Source organism: Callospermophilus lateralis, unplaced genomic scaffold (genome assembly GCF_048772815.1).
Source record: "Callospermophilus lateralis isolate mCalLat2 unplaced genomic scaffold, mCalLat2.hap1 Scaffold_84, whole genome shotgun sequence".
Classification (NCBI taxonomy): Eukaryota; Metazoa; Chordata; class Mammalia; order Rodentia; family Sciuridae; genus Callospermophilus; species Callospermophilus lateralis.
Window position 1 is genome coordinate 6,688,859 of NW_027516477.1, and position 17,867 is coordinate 6,706,725.

Here is a 17,867-nt window from a genome sequence, read left to right on the forward strand (position 1 = left end):
TGAGAGCGTGTTCCTCTTGGTGTGTGTTTCCCACTCCTCTCACCTGCCTGTGCCACTTCCCTTAGTTCTTTCTGTGGTTCCTGAGGTGTTGTGCTGAATACTACAGTTCCTTGAAATATAGTTTGGAAACAAATGTTCTAAAAAGGATATTCCAACTAACAAATTTCTTGTAAATTTTAAGTTTTATCTAGATGATCTTCATTCTAGAATTTACCAATTAATCTTTCAAAAATGTAAATTAGAACCTAGTAATCTATACCCTGCAGTGGCCAGTTCATCACAACGGGCTTAGACATTGTAGCTTGACTCTGAGTTGAGTATCTTTGCTGGAGAATCAACAGTGAGTGAGGGATGCTGAAGCTGAGCATTCATAGAACTATTTAAGAGAAGCATATAGAGCTGGAGTTGTAGTTCAGTGTCAGAGCACTTGCCTAGCACATGTGAGGCACTGGGTTCAATGCTTAGCATGGCATAAAAATAATTAAAGGTATTGTATCCATCAAAAAGAGTAATATATAGGGTGACAAGAGTAAGAACTTTGAAGAAATTAACTTGTTTTTAAAAAATCTGTTTTGGAGAGGTATAGTTAACATACAATAAAATGCAATTGTATGCCAAATCCATTTCATGCATTCCCACTTTGAATCTCTTACTTCCTGTATTACTGCCAGCTAGAGAAAATGCTCTGCTCTTAAAGGGCTAGTGTGATTATGTTAAACCTACCCAGATAATCTCTTTTTTCTTGCCATTTATGATAACACAATCCCAAGAATGATATCTCATCATATTCACTGTTTTTTTGTGTGAATCTGACTACTCTAAGTATCTCATATACGTAGAATTATGATTTATCCTTTTGTGTCTGGCTTATTTTACTTAGCGTAATGTTTTCAAGGTTCATCCATGTTGTAGTATATGTCAGAATTTCATTATTTTATAAGGCCAAATAATATTCCATTGTATTTACATACTATATGTTGTTTATTTATCCACTGATAAATGTGCGTTCCTTCTGCATTTTAGCTATTGTGAAAAATGCTGTATGAACATGGAAAACATATTTTGAGTTCCAATTTTCAGTTCTTTATACACACACACACACACACACACACACACACACACACGTATTTTTTGGTAATGGGAATTGAACCCAAGAGTTCATATTGTAGCATGTATTACTATTTATTCCTTTTTATGATTGAATAATGATATATCACGTTTTATTTACCCATTCATTAGTTGGTTAACATTTGGATTATTTTCACTTATTAACTGTTACCTGTCTGACTCTTTATTCTCATCTCAGATCTCTCCCTTTACTCTTTACCCTTCAATGAGTGATTCTCTTTAGTTTCTCAACCATACCAATCTCCTTCCTATACCAGTGCCTCCTCACTATCACATTCACTTTTTTTAATTAACTTTTATTTGTTCTAATTAGTCATACATAACATTATAATGCATTTTGATGCATCATACATAAATGGAGTATAACTTCTCATTCGTCTGTTGTGCAGGATGTAGAGTCACACATCTATATCAGGTCATGTAATTACATTAGGTCATGTAATCATATGTGCACATAGGGTAATAATGTCCAATTCATTCTACTTTCATTCACATTCACTTTCTTAACTCCTGCATTTTCCTGTAGTGCTGGGAATCTAACCCAGGGCCTTACATACACTAGGCACACTTTCTTAAGTCTTAGGGTTCACACATAGTTCTAACCTATTTCTGTAGGAAAGCCTTCCTCAAACTATATTACATTCCTTTATTTTATATTCTCCCTGCATCGTTTTTTAATACTCTTCTTAACTTTAATTGTATACTTGATTATATTTTTTTTTGTTTTACCTCCTGCCCTTAGTATGCTACAAAAAAACAAAATTATGTGTTTTCTGCTCACAGCTGTATTGCTTGAGCTTAGCATAGTACCAACATATGTATCTGTTAAGTATATTAATGCATGAAATCTATTTGTGGTGAAACCTATCAACAGTACAGAGTTTTCATCTAATCCAATTTCTGTTAAATCTTGTTCACAATCAAATATAACATACTGCCTAAAGAAGAAAAGTTTTAAAGCAAGGCAAGTTTTGTTTGATTCCTGATTTTATCACTTAAATAGTTTTGTGAACATAGGCAAATTATTTCCCTTCTGAAAGCCTCAGATAACTAGTATATAATATGAAGCTGCTAGTAAGTATCCTAGTTGCTTTGGGAGTATTCAGGGAGGTAAAGTATAGTAAGCATTTCTACCTCGACCCGGTATACAGTAAGCACACAATAAATGTAAAAGTTATTATTATCATATTATTATTATAAGGTGCTTAGACATTTATGAATTCAGAAAATTCGTTGAGAGTCTACTAGTACCTGGTACTCTTTTGAATATTTAAGATATACCAGTTAAACCAAGACAGACTTAATAAAAAGTACACATGGATCACTCTGTATATGTCAGGTGCTCATCTAAACTATTTACTTTCATTAACCTACCAATTTTCTGTGAATAGATACTATTATCATTATCCCTATTTTTATCAAAGAAGTAATTGAAACAAAAAAAGATAAGTATCTTGCCCAGGTTACACAGGCAGGCAGGCAGTGACACAGCTGAACCATGGATTACACCAGCCTACCTCCCATGTACTTTCTTCTAACCACTTTGCAGTACTACATTTTGTCCAGGGTCATTTCCACTAATGCCTGATGAACGAGGATATTTCATTTCTTTGGCAGATCTACAGTCTAGTAACTTTAAATATTTAAAAAATAAATGAAGCCAGGCATAGTGCACACGCTTGTCATATTAGAGACACTGGAGGCTGAGGCTGAAGGATTGCAAGTTCAAGGCCAGCCTCAGCAACTCCATGAGACCCCCAGCAACTTAGCAAGACCCTGTCTCAAAATAAAAGTTAAAAATAATTGTGGAATTATGGATGTGGCTCAGTGGTTAAGTGCCCCTGAGTTTAGGCCCCAGCACAAAGATAGATAGATAGATAGATAGATAGATAGATAGATAGATAGGTAGATAGGGTCCATTATGGTCTCATTTTTTTTGACTTTTATTTAATCTATGATGACTCCTGATGATTACCTCTACCTTTTTACATTGTGAAGGTATTTGTTCAATCATCTTTTCCAGAAGTTGATAGGAAGTCATGTTATCTCTGTCATTTTTATGTAAGGCACATTTTTACTAAAAAAAGTAAGGGGAAAACCTTAAAGTTTATGTCCTTATTTGACAATGATTGAAGGAAGAAAATCTCAAAGTATAAATAGAGTCATCACTTAACTTATATAAAATATATTCTGTACATTTTCCCAATTTTTCATTGACTGTCAACAGCCTATACCAGTGATTATTAAGTTTTTTTTTTGTCTCAGACCTCTTTATACTCCTAAAAATCATTGAGAACCCAAGGAACTTTTATAGATGTGGGTTTGCTTAATGATACTTACTGTGTTTGACATTTAAATTGAGAAATCTTTTAGACACAAGAATGCCTAGGTACAGATTTCACTAGCTGTCAGAGTGTCTGTGTCCTCATCTATTTTCTAACCTCTGTAAAACTCCACTATGTGCTTGTGAGAGAATGAAAGTGGAAAATGCAGATGATGTCTTAGTATTATTATGAAAATAATTCTGATCTTGCAAATTCTCCCAGCTGCCCCTTGTTCTCACCTTGGGTAACTTCTGCCATATACTAAATAATGTTATTACTGTCTTCAGCTGGAAGAAACTACTAACACTAAAATTGAAGATCTGATTGAATGTTTCAATAATAGTACTTGTTAAGGACTACCTAAATGCTTTAGATGCTTTTAGAGATGGAACAGAATCAGCCTCTTATTGCAGAGAGTTTAGTATTTACACATTGAATTTAAATGCAGAGGACAAAGTGTTAAGTGACATGCTCTTACCTTAGTACCACTTGCAATTTATAAACTGAGTCGCATAATACCATAAGATATATTTGACTGCTTATAATTCTCTTAACATATGATTAAACAAAAACAACAGCATATTTAGAGATATCAACTTTGCATTTTGTTTAGGGTAGCTTACTTAGTAACTTGCTGGAAAGATTTGGGTAAATAGAGAGCAGAGAATATTGCTATCCTCAAGTCACTTAATATTCAGTTCTCAAAAGTGTTTATTTCTCAACTACACATACTTCCTGTACTTAAAACAGGACTAAATGCACAGTTCAAAATGACTGGAAACACCTAGATATGATATACCCATAGAGCAGCTAAGAATTGGAAAGGCAGAAGCTTTGTATTTAAACTGGACATTAAAGAAGAAAAAAAGGGTCCAAAGTTATTGTATTGAAGATGAGAAGCACCAAGTGAGCAATTCTAAGATACCTTCTTTATGTGTGTAGTACCTCCCCATTCCTAGGTCATCTTGTATCCACTGTGCGACCAGCCAAAAGTGCTTTAGATCAAATGCAGGAAAAAATGATGACAGAAGTGCTTGCATCTCCCTCCCTAAGCACACTTTACTCTGCTTTGACCCCTATGTTTCTGATTGGCCTTCATATAACTTGGGAATTCTTATTATCAGAGTATATTTCAAAAGCAGGGATTCTTTATTATCCTCTTCTTTATATTATGCTCTTCTCCCACACCTACCCCAATATTATCAGGACAGAACTCTTTTGGTGGTTACAGAATGGGGGATAATATTTTTATTGGAAATCTTTGCAGCTTTAAAGGAATAGGGATGGCAAATTGATTTTAGTTTATGTGCCTGTTGTAATATGTGCTTGTTAGTATACTGGGCCAAGAATTATTCTGAGATTCCCAGGCCAGCCCCGTTAGCAATCGTGGTCTTAGCTTCTGTTGATCATCATGCGATTTACATAATCTGTAGATCTCAGTTGAAACAGGGACTGACTTGGATTGCTCCTTTCAGGAAACACAGAAAGTTACTGGGAGCAGTTTCTTTGAAATGGCTATGTGCAGTTTATTGCAAGCAAGCCCATGTTTAGTGTGCCCCTGACTGTGACCGTGGGAGCAAATCTAAATTAACAGTCTTGATTGTTAATCTCAGAATGTGCTGCATCTCTCTGATGTATAAAGACTGTAGAATATATGAAATGGAAGAATAACAATTAAAATAAGATTAAGATTTCAAAAATAAGTGAAGAGTAGTGATAGAATTTTACAGACTACAAGTGGCTGGAGCCTCCCATCTTCTAATAGTAGAAAGATTCACAACTCATGTACATACATGCAAAGGGTTACTATGAGCCTGCATCATATCCTGTAGAAGTGCTGAAGCAGAAAAATAACTGGACTAATCAAGTCCAGTACTCTTACTTTCATAGATGGCATCCAGGCTAGTTGTTTCAATAGGCTAGAATGTTCTTTTATAAAAATAAGATTCTGAATTGCTTTTTTAAAATCAACTAAAAAATTTATTCCTTAGGGAGATTTGGTTGAAGATAGTTTTACTTAAATTTTATCACTTTTAAGTGATTATACATAAAACATGGAAGATTTAAGAGACCATTCTCTGAATGGTGGGAGTTTTGTTTTATATTGATTTTTTTTTGGTGGGGGGGCATTACTGGGGATTGAATGCCAGGCCCCTATACCACTGAAATACATCCCCAGCCCTTTTTATTTTGTATTTTGAGACAAGACAGGGTCTTGTTAAATTTCTGAAGTTGACCTTGAACTTGTGATCCTCCTGCCTCTGCCTCTCAAGTCACTGGGATTACAGGCATGTGCTGTCTGAGAGCAAATTGCAGACTTGATGCCTCATCATCTCTAAATACTCTAGATGTTATCACCTCCAAACAAGGCTATTCTACCTAACCATCCACATTAGGAAATCAGCATCATTATATAAATATCATCCAGTTTACATATCAAATCCAAATTCTACCAAATGTTCAAAAATATCTCTTTCTGGTTAATTCAATTGCATATCTCTTTAGATTCCTTCGATTTGGAAGAGTTTTTTTTTTTTTTTAAGTTTTTTAGTTTTTATCCTGTCTTTCATAACTTTGACAGTTTTAAAATATACAGCCTCCAATTCTGTTGGGTGCCTCTCAGGCCATGCATTCTTGGCAAAAATATCTCAGAAAAAATGCTGTGTCTTCTCAGTATACCATATCTAGAGGTGTATGAATGATGTAATCACCTGTCTCATTCCTGGTGATGTTACTCTTGATCACCTAGTCAATTTGGTATCTGCTGTGTTTTCTTCCACTGTAAAATCATCTTTTTTCCTATGTAATCATGTTATTTCTGAATGTGTTTCCCAAAAATACATATGTAATGGTATTCGAAGGTAGTCTTGGGGAGGTGAGTAAGTCATGAGGGCACAGCCTTCATGGTGGCTTTCATGCCTTTGTAAGGCCTGAGAGAGAGACCCCTTGCTCTTTCTACCATGTGAGGACACAATGAAAAGGTGTTGTCTGTGAACCTGGGAGTGGACCCTCACTAGACACTGAGTCTGCTTAATGCCTCCATCTTGGACTTCCCAGCATCCAGTAAGGTGAGAAGTAAATTTCTGTTGTCTATAAATCTTCTAGTTAATAATATTGGTTACACAATCCAAACAGGCCAAGAAATAATATTTTGTGAGGAAACTATGCCAATTGTATTCCTCATCAGACCTCCACCTACCAGCCCTGGCATGCTTAAGTGAACCCTCCTGAACTCAACCACTTTTATGATGGTTACCAAATAGTAATTTTCTATTTTTCATCATTCCTTCTACAATTTTTAGTTGAAACTCTACTATAAGGGAGAAGTTTCTTATTTTCCCCCTCTCATCCCTTCATGCATTCATTCATTTCTTAATCATTGTGTTCATGGATTTCTATTTTCTTTCATGGATTGAAATTTGTTGGTCTTATTATTTATATTTATGTTCATAGTGTCCCATACACAACCAACAGGAATCTCTTTAAGCTGACTCCTGTCCTTTACTGTGTTCCCTTCATTCTTTCTTTCTGGTCTAAATGTTCCAGACTTATTGTGTACTTTTCTTGTACCATTTCTGGGAAATTATTTATGTACACACTGTGATGTTATGATATAAAATATATATTTGATCTCTGCACACATGCCACCTAGGTGTTTAAAACCCTTGAGACAAGGGCACTAGCACAATCTTTTATTCTTGTATTTGGTCTTTTCCCCAGTTCCTGACACAGAACTTCTAAATCTTTTTCTTAGGTAATGGGAGCATCATTTGTTCCAATGAGACCATTCTTGGTGGGCTCCTGGATGGCCTCAGGATAGGAGATGGTTGCCCAGGGAACTGACCATAATTAGAAAGTTGGAACTTCTAGCCCAACTTCCCTGGAGGAGAGAGGAGCTAAAGATGATTTGATCACCAGTGGCTAATGATGTAATCAATCTTGCCTATATAATGAAGCCTCTATAAAAATCCAAAGGAGGAGTGGGGGTGTAGCTCAGTTGGTAGAGTGCTTGCCTCACATGCATGAGGCCCTGGGTTCAGTCCCCACCCAGCAACACACGCACACACACACACACAAGAAAGAAAAAAAAGGAGAGAGTTCAGGGAGCTTCTGTATAGGTGAACACATGGATGTTCCTGGCAGGTGGTGTGCCTATAAAGGACATGGAAGTTCCACCCCTTCTCCCACACTTCATCATATACATCTCTTTCATCTAGCTATTCATCTGTATCTTTTGTAATAACTTTTCTAATAAATGCATAAATGTATGTAAAAGTATTTCCCCAAGTTTCGTGAGCCACTATAGCAAACTAATCAAACCCAAGGAGGGTTCCACGAAACTGTTACAAATTTTTGTGTGTTTGATCAAAAATACAAGTCACAACCTGGGATTTGCGATTGGCATTTGAAAGTGGCCAGTACTCTTGTAGGACTGAGGTCTTAACATGTGACATCGATGCTGTCCAGAAGGGCAGTGTCAGAATGGAATTGAATTAGAGTATCCTCAGCAGGTGTCTGTTGGAGGATTGTCACATACATATCTAATGTCAGAAGTGTTAATAATACTGACTGGTAAGGGAGACTAGGAAAAGCACTTTGTTTTTTCCTGTCTTTTGCACACACATACAGCTGTATCTGTTTTTATATCTGTCCGTGTATGTGTATGTTTTTGTGTGCTCAATTTACATTGAGCTGTCCAGTTCAAATCCTGTACTTTTAAGATCCTTTCCTGCCTCCCTCCTTCCCTTTCTTCCCAGGGTCTTGTGCATGCTCAGCAAGTGTTCTGCCACTGAGCTACATTCCCAGCCCTTTCTTATTTTTGTTTTGAAACATGGTCTCCCTAAATTGCCCAAGTTGGCCTTGAACTTGTGATCCTCCTGCCTCAGTCTCCCAAGTAACTGGAATTTCAGGAATGTGCCTTCACACCTGTTTTACCTCCCTGCCTTTCTATTTGTATGTAGATGCTATGTTGAACAGTGAGAAACTTGACTTCCACAACCTAAATACATTGACTTATTTGCTGTTTCTGTGTCAGTCCTCTCCTGACCACTGGTCACCTATTCAACCTTTGATTTTCTCTTCACAAACTTGCTTGTCTTATTCTTTTCTTAATAGAGGCAGCTATATCTTCGCTGTTGCTTAGGCTAGAAATCATCCTGCTGCCCCCCTCCAAACTCCACATTATACCATTGGTAATTCTTTTAAGTAGAACCATTTTTCCCTCACCTCCACTACCACTATTTTAATTCAAGCCACCATTATTACATCTGCAAATACTTAAAGTCTTCTCTTTGATTCTCTGCTTCCACCCCTTCCTTCAATATGAATTCCTTCCACATTAGCCAAAGTGATCATTTTAAAACCTAAACTAGATTTTGTCACTCCTTTGCTCAAAACCTGCTAATAGCTTCTCTTCTCTTCAGTTTAAAATTAAAAATTTTATGGGGTCCTATGTTGTCAACCACTCTTTGTTTCAGTGTAATTCAATATTGGCTTTCTGACTATTTCACACCAAGTGCCTCTCACTTCAGGACCTTTGAACTTGCTGTTTTCTTAAGCAAGCTCTTCTTTTAGATACCACTTCTCCCTTACTCCACTCAGCTCCATTTCTCAGATGTGACTTTATTAGTAAGATCTCCCCTGACTAATCAGTATAAGATAGCATCTTATCTTCATGCTTTATCCCTTCACTGTGTTTATTACATTATGGCAACCTCTGACGTAATATGCAGAGGAGGACTTTTTGTCTTTTTCTCTATGCACAGTATTTCTAGCACCTAGGATAATGTGACAAATAGTAGGCTCTTGACAGTCAAGTACCATATGATCTCACTGATGTGGAATCTAAGAGTTGATTTCATAGAAGTTGATAGTACAGTGGAGGTTATCAGAGGCTGGAGAAGGGAACAGGGTTGGGGAAAGTTGTTGCCTGGGCACAAAACTGTAGTTAGATAAGAGTTAAGAATTTCTGGTGCTGTTGCACGGGAGGATGACTATAGATAACAAGACTGTACTGTACATTTCAAAAAAATTAGAAGAAAGGAATGGGCTTCCAGTGCTTTATTATGCTTCTTAATCTGTGAAACCATGTATTCATCCGTGGAAATGCGGCTAATGACATCCTTCTCATGAGTTGTAAATATGTGTAAGTGCCTCCTGCATAGTAGGGATTCTTTATTCATTTCTCTTTCTACCTTCCCTCATCTTCCACCATCTTCTTAGTCAACATAACTTCATGTCTTATCTATATCAAAAAGCTCTTATGTATATTAACCAAATTTTCTTACCAAAATAGTGTAAGGTGAACAGAATTAAACAAAAAAATATAGAATTATTTTTGCCCTAAAAGTGCTAAAGGCTAATATTAGATTAGTATTTTTCCTCAGTGAGTTTATATATATATATATATATATATATATATATATATATATATATATATATATGTAAATATTTATTTCTGGCATTAAAATAGAGAAGAGAGAGTTGCCTCATTTAAGTGACCAAGTAAAACCAGTACAAGTTGACAGTTCATGGGGAGTTTCCAGCAATAGACTCATGGTTGCTCTTCCTTCCTATCTTTGTCTTCATATAGACATAATGGAAAGCTTTGGGGATTTTTTTTTGTTCTTGCCTGAAATAAAAATGCTCTAAAGTGTACATATTGAGAATATCAACAACATGTGGACCCTGAAAACTTATTGTTTAAGTGAAAGAAACCTGTGGCTTTTAGTATTCTTATCAGCTAGTGTTTTCCCTCAGCTTTATGAAAATAAGACCTTTATCTGCTGTTCTGAACTCTCACCTCATTTCCACAGCAAACATGATCAACTGCTGTAAGATATAGAATTTATATGAATCCCAATATTGTAACTATAATGCAATAATAAAAAATTTAAAACCTTTTTAAAAAGAATTTATTAGAGACTGTGAAAAGGTAGATTTCAAATCACTGGAATAATAACAGATTATGAAAGAAATGATGTCAAGACTCTATAGAAAAAGAAAAATGTTCCTCTTTTTATCATACCAGGCTAAAGTAAGTGATAAGATTGTTGAAGATAAATTTAATAGAGAAAAACATGCATGAATGTTTACTTGGTCTTGGTGTGGAGATGAGATTTTTAAGAATTCTAGCAAAGGGTAGATTATATGGGAAAATGGTAATAGATTTGACATCCTGAATCATAAAAATGTGTCACAATAGTAACAACAACATCTAACATATACTGAAGTAAGGGCTAAGCATTGCAATAAGTACATCCAAGTTAAAGTTCCAAGGTTGAGAAACCTGGCCTATCGTGCCACTCTATATTCCTTTTTATTTTTCCCTGTTATCATAGACAACACTGTGACAGATGTTTTGCCATGGTATAACAAGTATTACTAGTTTCTCAATCTTTTTTGCACCTGTGTACCACTTGCTATTCTGCCACTTAGCAGATGTCTTCTATGTTAGTTTTTTGTTACAGCAACATCCTACTGCAAGATACTACTTCTCTTTTAATTAGGATTAGCTAAAACATGGAGATGCAAACTGCAGTGGCTCACACACCATAGATATTCATTAGTTTTCATGCAGTAGCTTAGGTGATTAGCAGTTCATATGATTAAGTTCTTCCTCCTGAAGCTATTCAAGAACCCAGATAGCAGAGTGGCTCTTCCACTTTCCCTCATCACTACCCTGACTAAATCTTGGTCACTGACTTATTTGGGTTCTAGCCAGTTGACTTAGGAAAAGATAAACAAATATCTATTCTCTGAAGATCTAGTCTGGAAAGTGGCATATATTACTCTGCTCACATTGTATTGGAGAACTTAGATAGAATGCTGTACCTGACAGCAAGGGAGGCTAGGAAATGCAGTCCCACCATGTACCAGGAAGAAAGAAAGAACAGATTTTGGTGGACAACAACAAAGAGATTCTGTACATCCACTATGTATGTTCTCAATCTGATAAACCACATGATAATATGGGAATTAAAATATTCCTATAAATCAATAAGAAAAATTAAAATATTCCAAAACAAAGAAAAGCTACAAATTCAGGTTTAAAAAAAATTCAAAAGACTAATGATTATATATCAATGGTGGGTTGATTTTTAACAGAGGCATTTAATGAGGGAAAGGATATTCTTTCAACAGAAATTAGACCTTTATCTCATACCATACATAAAAATTAATTCAAGATGAAAGACCTAAATATAATGTTAAAACTATAAAATTCAATAAAGTGTAAGTCCATGTGATCTTAGAATGTACTTTCTCAGATATCACCAAAAGCTCAATCAAACAATGAAGAAATAAACAGTTTATAGAATTAAAAACTTTGGTGCATCAAAGCTCTGTAAAGAAAGGGACAAGAAAATCCACAGAACAGAAAAAAACTATTAGAAAATTACTCTTATCTGATAAGAGTCTAATGTCAGAATATATAACAGAGCTTTACAACTAAACAATGAAAGGATGACCCAGTTGTTAAAATGGACAAAGAATTTCAATAGATTTTTTTCCCAAAAAAGATATGAAAAGATGTTTAACAACATTAGCCATTAGGAAAAGGCAAACCCAACTATAATGAAATACCACTTCACACTCACTAGAATGGATAGAATTAAAATAGAACAACAATGTTGATAACAAGATGAAGATGGCACACACCTGTAATCTCAGGAGGTTGAGATAGGAGAATTGCAAGTTTGAGGCCAGCCTCAGCAACTAAGCAAGACCCTGTCTCAAAAATAAAAAGGGCCAGGGATGAAGTTCAGTGGTAAAGTGCCCTTGGGTTCAATCCCTAATACCACACCTCCAAAAAAGTAGAAACAACCAAAATATTCATTAACTGATAAATGTGTTATATAACTGATAAACAAAATGTGTTACATCCATATAATTTGATATTACTTAGCCATAAAATGGAATGCAGTACTGATTTATGCTGAAAGATAGATGACATTAAAATCACAAGGTTAAATAAAAGCAACCGGGTACAAAAGGTCACATGTTGCCTCATTTTATGTATATGAAATGTTCAGAGTGGGCTAATTTATAAAGTGAGAAAGTAGATTAGTGATTGCCAGGAGCTTCGGGGAAGGGGAAATAACAGTCACTACCTAATGGGTGTGAGTTTTCTTTTGGGGATGATAGAACGTTCTGAAATTAGATACTGGCAGTAGTTGTACAACTTAAGATACTAAAATGAAGAAGTGATAAATGGGACATCTCAATAAAAAACAATTTTTAAAAACTAATGACTGAAAATCTTCTATCCCAAGAATCAAAGAAATGGAAATTATGATAATGTTAGTATCAATTCTATTAAAAAGCTAAGTTAAAAATTTGTTAATACCATCTCACTCCAGTAAGATTGGCAGCCATTATGAAGTCAAACAACAACAAGTGCTGGCGAGTATGTGGGAAAAAGGGTACTCTTTTTTTTTTTTTACTTGTTGTGCACAATTTATTTTTTTTTAATTTTTTTTAATATATCATATTTCACACTTTGATTCAAGTGGGATATGAACTCCCATTTTTACCCCATATACAGATTGCAGAATCACATAAGTTGCACAACCATTGATTTACATATTGCCATTCTGGTGTCTGTTGTATTCTGCTGCCTTTCCTATCCTCTACTATCCCCCCTCCCCCCTCCCCTCCCCTCTTCTCTCTCTACCCCCTCTACTGTAATTCAATTCTCCCCCTTAAATTTTTCCTCCTTTCCCCTCACTTCCTCTTGTATGTAATTTTGTATACCCCTGAGGGTCTCCTTCCATTTACATGCAATTTCTCTTCTCTCTCTCTTTCCCTCCCACCTCTCATCCCTGTTTAATGTTAATCTTCTTCTCATGCTCTTCGTCCCTACTCTGTTCTTAGTTACTCTCCTTATTATCAAAGAAGACATTTGGCATTTGTTTTTAAGGGATTGGCTAGCTTCACTTAGCATAATCTGCTCTAATGCCATCCATTTAAAAGGGTACTCTTGTACATTGCTGGTGGGACTGCAAATTGGTGCGGCCAATATGGAAAGCAGTATGGAGATTCCTGGGAAAGCTGGGAATGGAATTTGACCCAGCTATTGCCCTTCTCGGACTATTCCCTGAAGACCTTAAAAGAGCGTACTACAGGGATACTTCCACGTCGATGTTCATAGCAGCACAGTCACAATAGCTAGACTGTGGAACCAATCCTGATGCCCCTCAATAGATGAATGGATAAAATAATGTGGCATTTATACACAATGGAGTACTACGCAGCACTAAGAAATGACAAAATCATGGAATTTGCAGGGAAATGGATGGCATTAGAGCAGATTAAGCTAAGTGAAGCTAGCCAATCCCTAAAAAAAATGCCAAATGTCTTCTTTGATATAATGAGAGCAACTAAGAACAGAGCAGGGAGGAAGAACAGGAGGAAAAGATTAACATTAAACAGAGTCATGAGGTCGGAGGGAAAGGGAGAGAAAAAGGAAATTGCATGGAAATGGAAGGAGACCCTCATTGTTATACAAAATTACATATAAGAGGTTGTGAGGGGAATGGGAAAAAAATAAGGAGAGTAATGAATTACAGCAGATGGGGTAGAGAGAGAAGTTGGGAGGGGAGGGGAGGGGGGGTAGTAGAGGATAGGAAAGGTAGCAGAATACAACAGTTACTATTATGGTATTATGTAAAAATGTGGATGTGTAACCGATGTGATTCTGCAATCTTTGTAATGTTTTGAATAACCAATAAAAAAAATAAAAGCTGGATTAAATATTTTAAAAAAATTTGTTAATATGGGGCTGGGGATGTGGCTCAAGTGGTAGCGCGCTCGCCTGGCATGCGTGCGACCTGGGTTCAATTCTCAGCACCACATACAAACAAAGATGTTGTATCCGCCGATAACTAAAAAATAAATATCTAAAAAAAATCTCTCTCTCTCTCTCTCTCTCTCTCTCTCTCTCTCTCTCTCTCTCTCTCTCCCTTTCTCCCTCTCCCTCTCCCTCTCTCTCTCTCCCTCCCTCCCTCCCCCCCTCACTCTCTCTTTAAAAAAAATTTGTTAAAACATTCATATTCTGTTGTTGAGAGTATAAATTGATACAGCATTTCGGGGGCGCTGTTGGTACTGTATGTCACATGCCTTAAAATGGATCCTATTTTTCTGAGGGGAACAGAGGGAATGGAACGGGGAGTGGTTTGGTCAACAGATATTGTGTTATCATTAGATAGGAAGAAGTTTTGGTGTGCTTTTGCATAGTAGGATGACCATTTCAAAAAGCTAGAAGAAAGGATTTTGAAAGTTTTCACCATGAAGAAGTGATAAATGTTTTAGGAGATAGATATTTTTACCTTGATTTTAAAAATTACATGATGTATACATTTAGTAAAACATCACAGGGTATCCCATAAATATGTACAATTTTTGTTTTTACATATCAGTTAAAACATTAAATAAAAATAAACCATATTCTTTGCTTCAGTAATTATATCTCAGGAATTTATTTGAAGGATATAAATAAATGTATGTGAAACTATTTGTCTACATGTATAATCAAGATGGGATCACTGAAAGCAACTGAAATGTTAAGAAATAAAACATTCAAAGGCCTGGGAGTGGCTCAGTCGTAGAGCACTTGCCTAGCATGTGTAAGGCACTGAGTTTCATTCTCGGCACCACATAAAAATAAATAAATAAAGGTCCATTGACAACTAAAAAAACATATATTAAAAAAAGAAAACATTCAATAATTAGAAGTAATTGAAATACTTTATAAGAAGCAGTAGTTAATTTACGATATTATCCATAATGATACCATAAAATTGTATTGAGCAAAATTAATTTAATTTAATTTAGCTTTAGGTCTAGTCATACCACTTAAGTACAGATCAAAGTTTGGGTGGCATGAAATGGGAACCTGTAAAGAAATTTCTACAGCTCAATCATAGCTCTGGAAAACCTCTTAAATCTGCTTTTCTTGGCTGAAGTGGTGCCTGTGTATATGTCTGGAAGAGAAGAGTTCAAGTCTCTCTTATGATACATCAAATTTCTTACCTAGGAAAAGTTTAAATAAATTTAAACATAGAATTTAGGTCCTCTACTAAGTTTAAAGCTCTTGATTGAGGCATAAGATACATTGGAAAATGTTCAGGCTTTATAATCATGAAAACCTGAATGTAAGTTTCTTACTAGTTGTGTAGTGTTGACCAAGTAATATGAGTAAAGGTTTAAAAAAACCTTTTCCCTTCTGCCTGGTAATTTGGCTATTTGTTAATGTTTTAAATCTGTTATCCAAGCATATTATTGCTCCCTAAAGAGCTTAAGAACTTTTCCCCTAATTATCATCACCCCATTTGAAATGTTGGTACCACAGATAGATCATGTATCTGCTTATGAACCATGACCCTTTGGAGGACCACAGATCTTTGTTACATATAAGGTTCTTTTGCCCCTCCAATTTTTGACCCATTGCCCCTGTTGAAAATGTTTGCTGAAAAGGCTTTGTATATGTTCTATGTCAAAAATGTTACTAGGCAACATTGCTTGATAAAAATCATGCCTGTTGAGTAAACTGTATCTAATGGGAAAACTGTAAATATTTAAAAGACCATATCATTGAGTTTGCCTGAGGACATTGACTCTGGTAACAGTGTGTCCCTTGCAGAGACCTGCAATCTATACCTATAGCATTGTTATAAGAGATTTTGGGCCCTGTGGGAGAAGAGGCTATTAAACTAGAATGACTTCCAAACCCACTAATGTGAGTCTCATTTTCTTGGACCTGAACCTCACCTGGGGCAGGGGAAATGGGGCTGGGGTGCAAAAAATAACTCTAGGTAGCTGTGTGAGCTACTGCGTAGACTGCTGCAGAGACTGTTCCTACAAAAAATGAATACCTGGAGCTACCTTCTGGCAGGCTATAATTTTTGTCCTATATCTTTCTATGTAGATTAGTCTTCTGAGTGTGAATGTTTAGTTGAGCCTGAGAAATTCTTCTGGCTATTATGCCTAACTTCTCAAGATTCAGTTTCCTGCTCTGTAAAATGAAAATGTTACCAACCTTACAGGATTTTGTGAAAACTAGAGATACTATACAAAGCTCCTGCCACAGAAGAGCTATTCTGTGAATGGTAGCTACTACTGGGTTCATCCATCATATTTTTTACGTAAGTATGCTATTTTCATAATACCCATTTCCAGTGACTTGAATTAGAGGGTATTGTCAGATGTTGACATTTTGAGCATAATAAGTTTTGATTATATAATTGTTTATGTTTAACTCTTTGTCATGCAATTAGAAGTTAGAGTTGTCAGCATCACAGTGAATAATGACTAAAGCCTGAATATTTATCTTCATATGTACTTAATGTGGCAGTTTACAATATTTTATGTGCCTTAGAACAAATATATCAATTACAGATATCAATTTTTATTAACTTCTTTATTCCCTGAGTATGGATAACAGTTTACTGTTTCTTGGCATAGCTCTTATTTAAAAAAGGGGGGTATTTGAGATAATTTTATTTTAATTTTTTGATACTGGGGATTTAACCCTGGGGTGCTTAACCACTGAGCCACTGAATATCTATATTTCCCACCCCTTCCTGAGGTTGTTTTTGTTTAGTTGGTTACTATTAGCCTTTTCAGTTTTTTCTTTGAGACTAAGTTGTTTAGGGTTTTGCTTGTTGTTGAGGCTGGCCTCAAACTTTTGATCTTCTTGCCTCAGCCTCCCAGGTCACTAGTATTACAGGCATGCATCACCATGCCAGGCTGAGATAACATGTTTTAGAATATCTGTATTTCCCACCCCTTCCTGAGGTTGTTTTTGTTTAGTTGGTTACTTTATTGCTTATCCAGGCTAATTTTTCAGAGTCTCTTTATCCTGCAGTGTGCAGCCACTAGTATCTTTGCTCTTTTTTATTGTTTTTATTTTGGAGCTTTGTATTCATTCCCATGGTTTCCCCTATGCTTCATTGCTTGGCAGTCAGCCAGAGACTGGTCCCAAACTGTACTTTTAACACTCACAAACAGTGCACTAGGCCTTTGCCCTCTTTCACTCATGGGTCCATTTATTAGTTGAGGACTGCATTCCAAGTTTAGGTAGTTTTATTTTTACTGCCTTTACTTTGTGCTGTGTTCCCTCATTTCTCCCTTGCAGGTACAAGTGGCCTTCCTGTTCGTTAGGGTCTTGTGGAAAACATGGCTTTTATTTCCCTGGATTTGTGTTAAATCCAGCTGTTGGTCAGATGTTCACCCCAACTGGGACCACAGCCCTAGTCCAGTAGAGCCACTGCCTTTTCTGGTGTACTCCTCATTATTTCACTTGAAATGAGTTTTCACCCTCTGCTTCAAATCAAGTCAGTCCCTCTTGGCAATGAACCTGCTAGTTCTTTGCCAGCTTTATTCTGGTAGGACTGTTTCCATATAAAAAAGACAGGA

At 36.0% G+C, this 17,867-nt stretch overlaps 1 pseudogene; it reads left to right on the forward strand.

Moving 5' to 3' along the window:
• The window catches only part of LOC143641094 (F-BAR and double SH3 domains protein 2-like), a 130,853-nt pseudogene that overhangs the window by 20,268 nt on the left and 92,718 nt on the right, over positions 1–17,867 (forward strand).